The sequence below is a fragment of the Orcinus orca genome, chromosome 4 (genome assembly GCF_937001465.1).
Source record: "Orcinus orca chromosome 4, mOrcOrc1.1, whole genome shotgun sequence".
NCBI classification, from domain to species: Eukaryota; Metazoa; Chordata; class Mammalia; order Artiodactyla; family Delphinidae; genus Orcinus; species Orcinus orca.
In genome coordinates, this window is record NC_064562.1 from 45,540,170 (window position 1) to 45,555,776 (window position 15,607).

The 15,607-nt window shown below is 36.9% G+C and overlaps 1 pseudogene; it reads left to right on the forward strand.

The window, feature by feature from the left end:
* The first annotated feature begins 13,627 nt into the window (after positions 1-13,627).
* Positions 13,628-15,057, forward strand: LOC101282424 (deubiquitinase OTUD6B-like; annotated as a pseudogene).
* The last annotated feature ends 550 nt before the right edge of the window (positions 15,058-15,607 follow it).

Genomic DNA, 15,607 nt, shown 5'->3' on the forward strand with positions numbered 1-15,607 from the left:
GCTTTGCTTTTACCATTTGTCCTAGGGTTTTGCCTGTCCATTTTTTTTTCTTTTTTCTTTTTTAGTATAGTTTTTAGCACTTGTTATCATTCGTAGATTTGTTTGTTGGTTTGATTGCTCTCTTTTTTCTTTCTTTCCCTTTTTACGACTTTAATTTTTTTTATTTTTAGTAATATATTTTTTAATAACTTTATTTTATTTTGTTCTTTCTTTCTTTTTTTCTTCTCCCTTTTCTTCTGAGCCCTGTGGCTGACAGGGTCTTGGTGCTCTGGCCGGGTGTCAGGCCTGTGCCTCTGAGGTGGGAGATATCAGGATATTGGTCCACCAGAGACCTCCCAGCTCCACGTAATATCAAATGGCGAAAGTTCTCCCAGAGATCTCCATCTCAATGCTAAGAGTCAGCTCCACTCAACAACCAGCAAGCAACAGTGCAGGACACCCTATGCCAAACAACTAGCAAGACAGGAACACAACCCCACCCATTAGCAGTGAGGCTGCTGAAAATCATAATATGGTTACAGACATCCCAAAACACCACCGGATGTGGTTCTGTCTACCAGAAAGACAAGATTCAGCCTCATCCAGCAGAATACAAGCACCAGTCCCCTCCACTAGGAAGCCTACACAGCCCACTGAACAAACCTTAGTCACTGGAGGCAGACACCAAAAACAATGGGAACTAAAAGCCTGTAAAAGGAAGACCCCAAACATAGTAAGTTAAGAAAAATGAGAAGACAGACAAACACACAGCAGAAAAGGGAGCAAGGTAAAAACCCATCAGACCAAAAAAATGAAGAGGAAATAGGCAGTATACCTGAAAAAGAATTCAGAGTAATGATAGTAAAGATGATCCAAAATCTTGGAAATACAATAGAGAAAATATAAGAAACATTTAACAAGGACCTAGAAGAACTAAAGAGCAAACAAACAATGATGAACAACACAAAAAATGAAATTAAAAATTATCTAGAAGGAGTCAATAGCAGAATAACTGAGGCAAAAGGACAGATAAGTGACCTGGAAGATAAAATAGTGGAAATAACTACCGCAAAGCAGAATAAAGAAAAAAGAATGAAAAGAATTGAGGACAGACTCAGAGACCTCTGTGACAAACTTAAACAAACCAACATTCGAATTATAGGGGTCCCAGAGGAAGAAGAGAATAAAAAGGGACTGAGAAAATATTTGAAGAGATTATAGTTGAAAACTTCCCTAATATGGGAAAGGAAATAGTCAGTCAACTCCAGGAAGTGCAGAGAGTCCCATACAGGATAAATCCAAGGGGAAACATACCAAGATACATATTAATCAAACTATCAAAAATTAAACACAAAGAAAAAATTTTAAAAGCAGCAAGGGAAAAGCAACAATTAACATACAAGGGAATCCCCATAAGATTAACAGCTGATCTTTCAGCAAAAACTCTGCAAACCAGAAAGAAGCGGCAGGACATATTTAAAGTGATGAAAGGGAAAAACCTACCAGCAAGATTACTCTCCACAGCAAGGATCTCATTCAGATTCGACGGAGAAATTAAAACCTTTACAGACAAGCAAAAGCTAAGAGAATTCAGCACCACCAAACCAGCTTTACAACAAATGCTAAAGGAACATCTTTAGGCAGGAAACACAAGAGGAGGAAAAGACCTACAATAACAAACCAAAAACAATTAAGAAAATGGTAATAGGAACATACATATTGATAACTACCTTAAATGAAAATGGATTAAATGCTCCAACCAAAAGACATTGACTGGCTGAATGGATACAAAACAACACCTGTATATATGCTGTCTCTAAGAGACCCACTTCAGACCTAGGGACACATAAAGATTGAAAGTGAGGGAATGGAAAAAGATATTCCATGGATATGGAAATCAAAAGAAATCTGGAGTAGCAATTTTCATATCAGACAAAATAGACTTTAAAATAAAGACTATTACAAGAGACAAAGGACACTACATAATGATCAAGGGATCAATCCAAAAAGAAGATGTAACAACTGTAAATATTTATGCACCCAACATAGGAGTACATCAATACATAAGGCAAATACTAACAGCCATAAAAGGGGATATCAACAGTAACACAATCATAGTAGGGGACTTTAACACCCCACTTTCACCAATGGACAGATCATCCAAAATGAAAATAAATAAGAAAACACAAGCTTTAAATGACACATTAAACAAGATGGACTTAAGTGATATTTATAAGACATTCCATCCAAAAACAACAGAATACACTTTCTTCTCAAGTGTTGATGGAACATTCTCTGGCATAGATTATATCCTGGGTCACAAATCAAGCCTTGGTAAATTTAAGAAAATTGAAATCATATCAAGTATCTTTTGCAACCACAACGTTGTAAGACTAGATATCAATTACAGGAAAAATCTGTTAAAAATAGAGACACATGGAGGCCAAACAACACACTACTTAATAACCAAGAGATCAGTAAAGAAATCAAAGAGGAAAAAAAAATACCTAGGAACAAATGACAATGAAAACACAATGACCCAAAATCTATGGGATGCAGCAAAAGGAGTTCTAAGAGGGAAGTTTATAGCAATACAATTCTACCTTAAGAAGCAAGAAACATCTCAAATAAACAACCTAAACGTATACCTAGAGAAATTAGAGAAAGAAGAACAAAAAACCCCAAAGTTAGCAGAAGGAAAGAAATCATAAAAATCAGATCAGAAATAAATGAAAAAGAAATGAAGGAAACAAGAGCAAAGATCAATAAAACTAAAACCTGGTTCTTTGAGAAGATAAACAAAATTGATAAACCATTAGCCAGACTCATCAAGAAAAAAAGGGAGAAGACTCAACTCAATAGAATTACAAATGAAAAAGGAGAAGTAACAACTGAAACTGCAGAAATACAAAGGATCATGAGAGATTACTACAAGCAACTATATGCCAATTAAATGGACAACCCAGAAGAAATGGAAAAATTCATAGAAAAGCAGAACCTTCGAGACTGAACCAGGAAGAATTAGAAAATATGAACAGACCAATCACAAGCACTGAAATTGAGACTGTGATTAAAAATCTTCCAACAAACAAATGCCCAGGACCAAATGGCTTCACAGGCGAATTGTATCTAACAATAGAGAAGAGTTAACACAGATCCTTTTCAACTCTTCCAAAATATAGCAGAGGAACACAAAATGTAGGAGGAACACTCCCAAACTCGTTCTATGAGGCCATCATCACTCTGATACCAAAACCAGACAAAGATGTCACAAAGAAAGAAAATTACAGGCCGATATCACTGATGAACATAGATGCAAAAATCCTCAACAAAATACTAGCAAACAGAATCCAATAGCACATTAAAAGGATCATACACCATGATCAAGTGGGGTTTATCCCAGGATTGCAAGGATTCTTCAATATATGCAAATCAATGTTGATACACCATATTAACAAATATATGCAAATCAATCAATGTGATTTGATTTGATTTATAAACAAATTGAAGGAGAAAATCCATATGATCATCTCAATAGATGCAGAAAAAGCTTTTGACAAAATTCAACACCGATTTACGATAAAAATCCTCCAGAAAGTAGGCATAGAGGGAACTTACCTCAACATAATAAAGGCCATATTTGACAAACCCACAGCCAACCTCATTCTCAATGGTGAAAAACTGAAAGCATTTCCACTAAGATCAGGAACAAGACAAGGTTGTCCACTCTCACCACTGTTATTCAACATAGTTTTGGAAGTTTTAGCCAAAGAAAGCATAGAATAAAAAGAAATAAAAGGAATCCAAATCGGAAAAGAAAAAGTAAAGCTGTGACTGTTTACAGATGACATGATACTATACATAGAGAATCCTAAAGATGCTACCAGAAAACTACTGGAGCTAATCAATGAATTTGGTCAAGTAGCAGGATACAAAATTAATGCACAGAAATCTCTTGTTTTCCTATACACTAATGATGAAAAATCTGAAAGAGAAATTAAGGAAACACTCCCATTTACCATTGCAACAAAAAGAATAAAATACCTAGGAATAAACTTACCTAAGGGGAAAAAAGACCTGTATGCAGAAAACTATAAGACACTGATGAAAGAAATTAAAGGTGATACAAACAGATGGAGAGATATACCATGTTCTTCGATTGGAAGAATCAATATTGTGAAAATGACTATATTACCCAAAGCAATCTACAGATTCAATGCGATCCATGTCAAATTACCAATGGCATTTTTCACAGAACTAGAACAAAATATTTCACAATTTGTAAGGAAAAACAAAGGACCCCAAATAGTAAAAGCAATCTTGAGAAAGAAAAATGGAGCTGGAGGAATCGGCTCCCCAACTTCAGACCATACTACAAAACTACAGTAATCAAGACAGTATGGTACTGTCACAAAGCAGAAATATAGATCAATGGAACAGGATAGAAAACCCAGAGATAACCCATGCACATATGGTCAACCTATCTTTGATAAAGCAGGCAAGAATGTACACTGGAGAAAAGACAGCCTCTTCAATAAGTGGTGCTGGGAAAACTGGACAGCTACATGTAAAAGAATGAAATTAGAACACTCCCTAACACCATACACAAAAATAAGCTCAAAATGGATTAAAGACCTAAATGTAAGGCCAGACACTCTAATACTCTTCAAGGAAAACATAGGCAGAACACTCTATGACATAAATCACAGCAAGGTCCTTTTTGGCCCACCTCCTAGATAAACGAAAATAAAAACAAAAATAAACAAATGGGACTTAAGGAAACTTAAAAGCTTTTGCACAGCAAAGGAAAACAAACAAGACGAAAAGACAACCCTCAGAATGGCAGAAAATATTTGCAAATGAGGCAACTTACAAAGGATTAATCCCCAAAATTTACAAGAGTAGCTCATGTAGCTCAATATCAAAAATCAAACAACCCAGTCAAAAATGGGCAGAAGATGTAAGCAGACATTTCTCAAAAGAAGATATACACATTGCCAAGAAACACATGAAAGGATGCTCAACATCACTAAGCATTAGAGAAATCCAAATCAAAACTACAATGAGGTATCACCTCACACAGGTCAGAATAGCTATCTTCAAAAAATCTACAAACAATAAATGCTGGAGAGGGTGTGGAGAAAAGGGAACCCTCTTGCACTGTTGGTGGGAATGTAAATTGATACAGCCACTATGGAGAACAGTATGGAGGTTCCTTAAAAAACTAAAAATAGAACTAGCATACGACGCAGCAATCCCCCTACTGGGCATATACCCTCAGAAAACCATAATTCAAAAAGAGTCATGTAGCACAATGTTCATTGAAGCTCTATTTACAATAGCCAGGACATGGAAGCAACCTAAGTGTCCACTGACAGAAGAATGGATAAAGAAGATGTGGCACATATATACAATGGAATATTACTCAGCCATAAAAAGAAACGAAATTGAATTATTTGTAGTGAGGTGGATGGACATAGAGTCTGTCATATAGAGTGAAGTAAGTCAGAAAGAGAATAACAAATACCATATGTTAACACATGTGTATGGAATCTAAGAAAAGAAAAATGGTTCTGAAGAACATGGGGGCAGGACAGGAATAAAGACACAGAAGTAGAGAATGGACTTGAGGACATGGGGATAGGGAAGTGTAAGCTGGCACGAAGTGAGAGAGTTGCATTAACATATATATAATACCCAATGTAAAATAGATAGCTAGTGGGAAGCAGCTGCATGGCACGGGGAGATCAGCTTGGTGCTTTGTGACCTTCTAGAGGGGTGGGATAGTGAGGGTGGGAGGGATACACAAGAGGGAGGGGATATGGGGATATATGTATACGTATAACTGATTCACTTTGTTATACAGCGGAAACTAACACAACATTGTAAAGCAATTATACTCCAATAAAGATGTTTAAAAATCCACATAAATTACAAAAAAAAAAGATACTTTGTAATCTGTAATATACTGGCCACCATATTATGTGTATCTTATATGCGTAATGGGTATAGATATGCATCCAGAAGTATTCTTTAAACAGACCTTTATTAGGAACTTCATCCATCTTTAAGGGAATTAGTCTGCTTTCATTATACAACACTAAGCTTTTCATATTTTCTTCAACTATTTTTTTCCTCTTTCACTTACTATTTCAAATAGAAAATCTGTTCTTTGTTTTTTTTTAAATAGTGCTGTATTCTCAATTTCTTCAGGAATTCAATATGGATGTCCCCTCCCAGAATAACTCAAACTTCATTTAAGTGTTTGCAGTGTGTTGATTCTTTCAGAAACCTTTCTCTGGGCCTATAGTCCCCTGCTAATCTATAGATATAAATAAGTAGCTGTTCCCTATGTTATTTTCATTTGTCCTTTCTCTTATACACACTTACTTTTTAAAATTATTTCTTGCTCAATGTCAAAATACACTTTATTGTAATAGTTAATCCTCATATAAAAGAAAAAGTAACTGTTATGATTGACCATGCTTTAAAACGAATATACTCTACTTTTATTAACAATGATTATAAAAATTAAAATTCCTAATATTTATTTTCTGCCAAACATTGTTTTTAGGGGCTGTGTAGGGTAGCTTTCTGCATCTTAAGCCCATTTCATTTCTAATCGTACACGGAGGGTTATGGGGGGAAAAAGAGAAAATTCTTGGACTTCATTTCATCCCTGCTTACATATTCACATAACTCTCATAAGCATTTTATAATTTATAAAAATTGCTCTGGAGGTGAGACTCAAATATATGAGAAAGTAAGACGCTGAGGTATTCAGTCTCTATGGCCCAGCAAAGCGCAGTCAGTGCAAGCAGGCAGTGCCAGGACTGGTGCAATGGGGTGCAAATCAGGGCCAGGACAGGAAGCCAGGACTTGGAGGGCAAAACATAGCTCGTGAGGTGAAAGAGGGAGAGGGAGTGGCCAGGATCAGATATTCTAAGCTGAAAGAACAGTACACAAAGTCAATGTTCTTTAGGCAACATAAGATGAAGCAAGAGGGAGTGAGGAGATGAGGCGTAAAGACTGGGAAGGGACACGTTGAATCAGGACACGTTATCAAGAGTTATAGTGTTCAGTTCTAGCCCTGGTGCTGCTGTTCCACAACTGCTCACCCTGCTTACGTTCACCTACCCAAGCCTGGCAGCGTCCCCCAAACAACTTCTGCAATAGGATAAAACACACTAGGGGAGCAAAAATTATGCTTAGATGTTTGACCTCGATTCCTCAAAGACACCATCATATCAGTCCTGCCTTGGTCAAGGGTAGACTGTGTTGCTTCAGGAACAACACTCGATTGTGGCAGGAACAAGTGAATTCATTCCCCTGACCTGAAATAGGCCCTGAGACCATGTGTCCAAGTTCTATAAGGGAGCAAAACACCCAACCTTAAATCCCTATTCCTTGAAGCACTAAAATGAAGTTAGCGTTTTTCACAGAAAGATAACTGAGTATCCTACAACAAAACTCTAGTCTTTCTCTTTGCAAAAGCAGACTAACAATTTCACATACTAAAAGAAAAAATGAGCATGAGGATTCTGTTTTGGAGTCTCCTAGGACGAGAGCACATACACTTTTCAACCAAATTTATTAACCTCTCTAAAGGAACACCACATACATGTCATCAGTTTGCAACGTAGTGTCGTTATGCTATTCCACGTTGATTCTTTTTCATTGCTCTTCTGTGTCATTAGTGGTTTGTGGGTGCATGCTGGAAATGACACAGTGAACAAGCTATCCGAGTCTTAAAAATAAACTCTTTGGCAAGGGTTTTTATCTGCAATTTTGGGTGGAATTTTGGCACATAAAAATCAGTTCCTTAAATGATTTTGTGTGTGTTTGTATGTATGATGAATTAGTTGTACAGAGTTCTCACATAAAGAGAGAATGAAAAAGCAAAAGCCATAATCAGATCATTTTTCTATCTCAAAATATGGCATTTTAGGAAAATTCTTTATTCTGCCATAAACTCATAACTAAACATGTTACTATCTTCCTTTCTTTGCATATGTTTATTCTAATTATTTTTTACTTTTTTTCTCTTGTCATTAAAAATACATACACTTAGAAAGTGGACTTTGCTTTTAAAGATCATCTAAAGAACAAAATTAAATGTACCCCTATATTAAGCAAGCCCCCCTCACATACACTTACATAGATTATAAATCTATTAGTGAGAATTATTATTCAAGTTTAGAGACAGTCTTAAAATGGAAGTGGTAGCCAATGAAACATAAACTCATTTTATCACCATTAAATTTGATACATGTATTATTAATATTATTTGAGGGATAAAAGATTACTTGTCCAAGATTGGTCCCCAGCAGGCTGGTCTTCCACAAGAGGAGCTGACCCCCTACAAACCTCCTTGAAAACTTGCCACTGCCCTGTCCTTAAGGCAACAAATCTTGGTCAAGCCAAGATGGGGACCACCACCATCTTCATCAAAGCAGATTAGGGGTAGAGCTTCCTCAAACAGAAATGCTGATGTGCAAATCCCGCAGCATCCTGCCTTGTTACTCAGTTCCACTGGGACCCAGTCCCCTGATCACACCAGAGTTGGGGCCACTGCTCTCATTCCCCATGGGTACACTAATTTGCTAGCAAAATAAGGCTGGGGGAAAGGTTATTCCACACCACACTGCTATCATATCACAGTCCCTGCTCAGGCCAGGTGATGGATGGATGTTCTGTAATCATGCTGCTTAAGACACTCCTGTGACCTGAAGGACAAAGTCTTTCTCCCAGGGTTGGAATTCTGGCTTGGCTAGACTTCTGGGTCTGCCCAAGAGCACATGGACAGCCAGAGTCCCACACATCTGCTGCTGTGCCTGTCTCCAAGGTTTTCCTCAGAATGCTGCTCAGGCAGGTCTGGTGTGTGTGTGGTCTACCTATGTGCTCTGTTGGCATGATAACAACTACAATATAAATAACAGCTACTATATAATAACGATTTACTGTGCTAAAGACTATTAGACTTCGCAACAACCCAAAGCAGTAACAAAATTATCTTTATTTTAGAGGTGGAAATGGAAGACAGAAGGGGTTAATTAACTTGCCCTTATCTACTTAGATAATAATTGATGAGGCCAGATTTTAAACTCATATGGGACTTTAAAGCCTTTGCTCTGAGTCTATATAGTATCATTTCAATTATTCAAACTGTTTAAATAGAGGAAACTTAATTACCTTGTTAACTAAGTGCTAAACCATCCTTATATCACTGTTGACAAAACAAAGTTTACTGCAATGGCTGAAACTTTACAGAGTGCTGTTAGAGGTCAAGTGTTCAAACTCCTCTTGAATAGCAAAGAGAGGCAGGTGTCTGCATCTAAAATTTGTGGGCCTGGAGCAAAAAAGCAAATGGAGGATGACATAACCCATGTCTAATATTTAAAGTTTATTCATCAAGCTAATAATTCATCAGTGAAACATGTTCTGTCCTCCTACCTTGATAAGTATACTTTAATAGAAATGAGATCAATATATACGCATGTACATTTTTAATACAGCTATGCTTTTTTATATGACTGAAAATCAGCAAAGTATCAAAGATAGCTTAGCTGAATTATTATTGTGCTTGTCTTTAGGCCTGTTATGCTCGAACAAATAATCAAATTAAGAGATACATAATTCATTAAGTATTATATGTTTTTGATAAAATTTATTTTTGCCTTCATTTCAGGAAAATATATATTTATATTTTATAATCAATATTTTCACATCATTTGGGTTCTATTTACAGCAATGACAGATTAGCCACTATTTATCAGGACATTGTAGCTCTTTGATGGAGCGTTTTAATTAATTTCCATTCAGAGAATCGTCATTTTTCTAAGTTACACCTGAATTTTTTTATGACATTTAAAAGGCATTCAATATATTTGGAAATTAACCATGAATTTTACAAATCACTTTTAAACTCTGTAATGGGGTCATATATAATAAATTATTATAGAAATTATTGCAAAATATTTTAAATGTAGTGTATAAATCACTATCACCTATATAGCAATTTTACCTCTTCTTAAAGCAGTAACTAGGTCCATACCGTATTTAAGTTCTGCTTTAAATTTTTTCAGTACTAGGATATTATTTTAAAATTTCAAATGTAGTATCTTGCTGTATATTTTTTTTCAGATCTCTCTTCAGTCAGGACTATAGTTGATCTGTAATGTCTGGAAAACAGTCTCTATAGATATCAGTTTGGGAATTATTTGTATGTGAATCTTCTTCATAGCCATGCAAATATTTCCATGTCCTCATTTCTTCCATACATTTTAAAGGAATGTTTCTTTTGTTGCACATTTTATATGCAGTTTCTTACAATTTAGGGTGAAAATTTTTTTCTAAATTAAAAAAATAATCATTTAGAAAGTGAAATATCTGTTTTGGTTTTTCTGTATCCAGTAACTGTGAAGAGAACAAATTCAAAATTATTTTTATTATCCATGAAAGTCCATGATTCACTGTTTGAGAATTTTTTGTTTATTAGCTTAATTCTTCTAGTGCCCCTCATGTCTTTTCAAAATGGAATCTAACTGCTTTATCAGTTTTGAGTTGACACTTTCTTATATACTGAAGAGTTCTTAGGAAGAAAATCAGCAGGAAGGAAGCCAAGGGAATAAAAACCTTGACCTCTCTCTCTTCCTTCTTGCTGATAGCACACTCTACCTCCCCACCGGTCAAATCCAAGGGAAGCCAGCAAACTCATGTAGAAGCTGTTGGTTGCAGCCCAGAGCACTGAAATCCCTCTCAAGGATTTGGTTGGCATGTCCATTCCCCAGCTGCTGCAGGTGCTTCTGCTAAAGGCTAACCCCCGTACCCTTTTTAAAAGAATTACCTTTGGGTGATTGAGGTCACCTTACCTGGAGGCTCCTGGGAGTAACAAATCCTCTGTGACTGACTGCGGAGGTGCTACAAAAACCCTGCTCCCCTGCCTCAAGTTGGAAAAGACTGTGCCACAATTTATGCTCCAAAGCTCCCCCTGGGATCCTGGAATTGTACCAATCTATATTTCACATGAAACCACATTCTTCTGAGGCTCCTTCTATCTGCCTCCCCTGCTGCTTTCTCCTGATCAAGCCCTGGGGCAGAGAGCAGAATGAAGATGGGTAGACAGTAGATCCGAAGATCTACTAATGGGAGCTATCACACACACTGGAATCTTATACAGCTGGGCCCACCCAAAACACACTACCCCAGTCTTCCTCACTAACAGATCCTGACTTTGAGAGTAAAATCTACTCTCCACATCTCTTGAAGCTAGGGATGGCTAGGTATCCCAATTCAGGCCAACGAGATGTAGGCAGAAGTCTCAGGGGAGACCGTCTCTTCCTTCCTAATTAGAAAGACAAAGATACACTAGAAGAAAGACATTTTGCCCTTTTCCCCTTCCCCTTCTTCAAGGCTTAGACATGAAGCCTGGAACTGGAAGCCTGGGAGAGTAATAGCCATCTGCTGACAACTATCTGGAAAGTATGAGGACAAAAGACAATATGTCAAGATAACTCAGTGGAAGGAGATTCTGGGTCCCTGTTGTGCTGGTCTGGACTGCCTACCCCTAGGTTTCTGGTTGTGCAAGAAAAATAAAATCTCCTCTTTTTAAACCACTCTTTGTCAGATTTTCTGTTATTTGTGGCTGAACTCATTCCTGCTACAGCAGTCATTAAAAGAATAAAATAGAGTTATACCAGAGACTCAGAGTTTTGTCTTATCAGAGCAGCACCCATCTATAACATAAGACCTCTCACCACTAAGCATTTAGTCCAGTTTAGAGCACCAAGAGCACTGAAAAATAAAGCCAAGCTCTGGCGGGACATACCTCTGTTTTAACCATGCACAGAGCCATGATTCTGCAGACTGAGACAAAATATCTAGAGAGCATGGAGGCCACTTGGCAAGCAGAACAATTCTAACAGGTGCAGGAAAATTAGCCAAATGGAAAGGAGCTGAGGCTGAAGGCAATTCTTTGTGTCTTTTCCAAAAATGTTTCTGGGAATTACTGACAAGTGTAAATGTTCATGGCTCTGGTTTCAAATCTTGCCCAAGAGGAGAAATAAGTTTTGACAAAACGAAGTATCCAAGTACCTTTTTGGCAGATATTGTACATATTTTCCAGGAGGAATAGTTTTCTGGGTCAAGTCACATTTATATTATATGGACACAGACACAAGTGCCTTATTTAAACAGCAATGTACAATATGATAAGTGCTAATACTTCTGACAAGTATTAAAATTGAGGATCTATTTTTTTTAAAGCCTTGTGGGTAACTTCTTTCTCCTTGTGATATATCCATAATTTCATAGTCAAGTACCAGGAGCAATAGCTCGGCTTGAATTGAATAATTTGGGGATAGGAGAATAATGAGAAGTAACTAACAGTAACCCAAACCAATTTATCACATCCTGTACTAATGTGCAAAACAGACAACTTTCCATAGTTTTCAGGCAGAGACAGTGAAACACTGTTTGGTCCAAAAACGATGCTGTACAAGATGTTTTTATGAGCCCTGTTCATACCGGAAGTGGACCATCAGAATACACACACACACACAGACACACACACACAAACATACACACACACACCACCCTGGTAATCATCCTTCTATAATCACTCACTTATTTTATAGTTTGAGCCCAGTGTTCCCTCTAGCTTTGAACAAGAGTCCCATATTGGAAACCAAACTCAGCCAAGACCTATATGGAAGAGGATCAACCCTAAATGATGTAAGAAACTTTATTCCTGGAGATCATGATTTCTGGGTGTAAAATATTATTCTGAGGAGAAAATTTAAAGTCTATTCTTGCCAATGACAAAAACAATGAGTGACTAAATTTGACTGGTGTGTGAATCAAAACACATTTGGCTGGTGTGTTTAATAATGACGACATGGAGAAGCAATCTGTGAAGAAACACTCATTTTAGACAGGAAATGGTTGATGTAGTTTTCATACCCTCTAACACTCTACAAATTTATATCCAAGGTATAGATATAGTGAATTGCAGAAGAAGATTCATCTTCTAGTCTGGGGTGGCTGGCTACTTCATCCCTCATTCATTCATTCAAAACAGATAATGACATTTACTATGGGACCAACTAAGCATAGGAATTTTAAAGACATAAATGGCAAAATTCCTCAATTTAGCAGCAGACACAAATCTATAAGGGAACGATTACAGTTATAAATGCATGCATACAACACACACACACAACGGGGCTGTGACACTGTACAACCTCAGAGGGAAATGGGGAAAAGGAATGTCAAGAAAAACTTCACAGAAATATTTGGGCAGAATATTAGAGAATCAGTGGGAATTTGTCCACTTAATACTGAAAGTAAGAAGAGAATACCAAATAAAATGCATCATATAGAATATAAAAATGGACACAGGGACAATTGTAAGCCCAAGTCTGTAAAGGTAAAATGAGGCTTGATTGTTAAAGCTCTTGTTTGGCACACGAGGATTTGGATTTTAATGGTCAAAGGAGCCCAAGGAAGGATTTTAAGCATGTAACACGAGGAGATATATATTTTATGAACCACATTTAACAAATGTGGTTACACTGGAGGAGAGGGAGAGTAGAGACAGACACAGAGATAATGTGCAATAGAAAAGAAATGGGGATTGGGTTACCTAGTCGTCATGGAGGCAGTCTTGACTGAGGAGTTTGATTAGGAGGAACAGCTGGTGAGAAGGCATCACAAAGAGAAGAAGTAGTTGCAAGCTAAAGTTCAGGGTATGAAGAATGCTGTCCCCAAGATTGACAAAAAGAGGAGGAAGCAACTTACTGAAGATGTTGCTAAGTTAGAAGCAGAAGTGGAACAGAAACATAAAGAGAAGCTGGAGCAATTGAAGCTGACTTCTAAGGAGAGTAAAGTAGATTCTGTTGCTGTCAATATTTCAAACTTGGTTCTTGAGAATCAGCCGTTTCGGATATCAAAAGCACAAGAGAGATGGGACAAAAACGCTGCACTGGAAAAGGAGCGGGAAGAAAGGATAGCTGAAGCTGAAATTGAAAACTTAACTGGGGCTAGACATGTAGAAAGTGAAAAACTTGCTCAAATATTCGCAGCTAGACAGTTGGAAATTAAACAGATTCCACCTGATGGCCACTGTATGTACAGAGTCATTGAAGATCAACTGAAAGAACAGGACTGCAGTCTGACTGTGGCTGCCTTAAGATGTCAGACTGCTGACTATATGCAAAGCCGCATGGAAGACTTTCAACCATTTTTAACAAATCCTAGTACAGGAGATATGTATACTTCAGAAGAGTTTGGAAAGTACTGTGATGATATCATAAACACCGCTGCATGGGGAGGTCAGCTTGAGCTAAGAGCCCTGTCTCACATTTAACAAACACCAATAGAGATAATACAGGCAGATTCTCCTCCTCTTGTAGTTGGTGAAGAATATCCCCAAAACCCATTAATACTTGTTTATATGAGACACGCATATGGCTTAGGAGAACACTACAATTCTGTTAAACGGTTGGTGAACACAGCTAGTGAAAATTGCAGCTAGTCTATAAAATGTTGCTGTTATGTTTTAGTACAGTGTGCTGATCTGAGTATTAATACCAAGTGTTGGATTGTTCTAAATGTTTCCAAAAAAAAAAAAAAACAACTACCTTAAATCAGTTTTATGGCAAAGCTACTAACAGGTTTTTAAAAAATGTGTCAAAGAAACTTTCACCAATGTCCCCTTAGTGGTGTTTTAAAAACACTTGTAAGTCCCTTGTGGAGAACATCATTTATAGACCAAGATGGTACCCTGTTTGCTGATATTTTTATTAAATATAGGATCCTGAACATTCTGTTCTGTGTTGAAATAGTTAAATTTTTTTTCTCCCTATTACTGAAAGCTTTCAGTAACCGTGTCAATGTAATTTTTCTTGAAGAAATGAAATGACTCAGTCTCTGACATTGCAATAATGTGGTGATGGTGATGGCAAATTTAATGAATGCTTATAAATGAACGTGATTGCAGTAACTTTGGTGTTGATGGGATTAATGCTGTGACGCTTCTTATATAACCCCATCAAAGTGCAGCTAAGAAGCTTGTTTTAATAAAGAATTTTAAAATATTTAAAAAAGGAAATGGGGAGAAACGGGACTAAAACAGTGATTCTTAGATGTGAAAATGGGTGAAAAAGAAAAGCTGATAATGTTTCTAAGCTTTTTTACTTTGGAGGTTTAGGTGGATGATATGGCATTCAATAATATAGGAAAAATAAAAAAGAACAGATATATGGAAAAACAGAACAGAATATATGGAAAAGAGTGGAGAGGATAGTTCAATGGCGTCATATAGGACACACTGGTAGAACATCTGGAAATGTCTGGCGGATTTCTGGAAATACAGATACGAATTTCAAAAGAAAGATAGAAAAGGAAAGTCACTGAGAGTAAGAGTAGAATTTAAAGTGAAAAGATTGGATGCTATCTCTCATGGAAAGCATTATGGAAAAGAGAAGAGGATTATAGATAGATTCTTAAAAAATATTTCATTTAAGGTCAGACAAGAGATGAGAGGATGCTATTTTTTTTAATGTCTCTATTGGAGTATAATTGCTTTACAATGGTGTGTTAGTTTCTGCTTTATAACAAAGTGAATCAG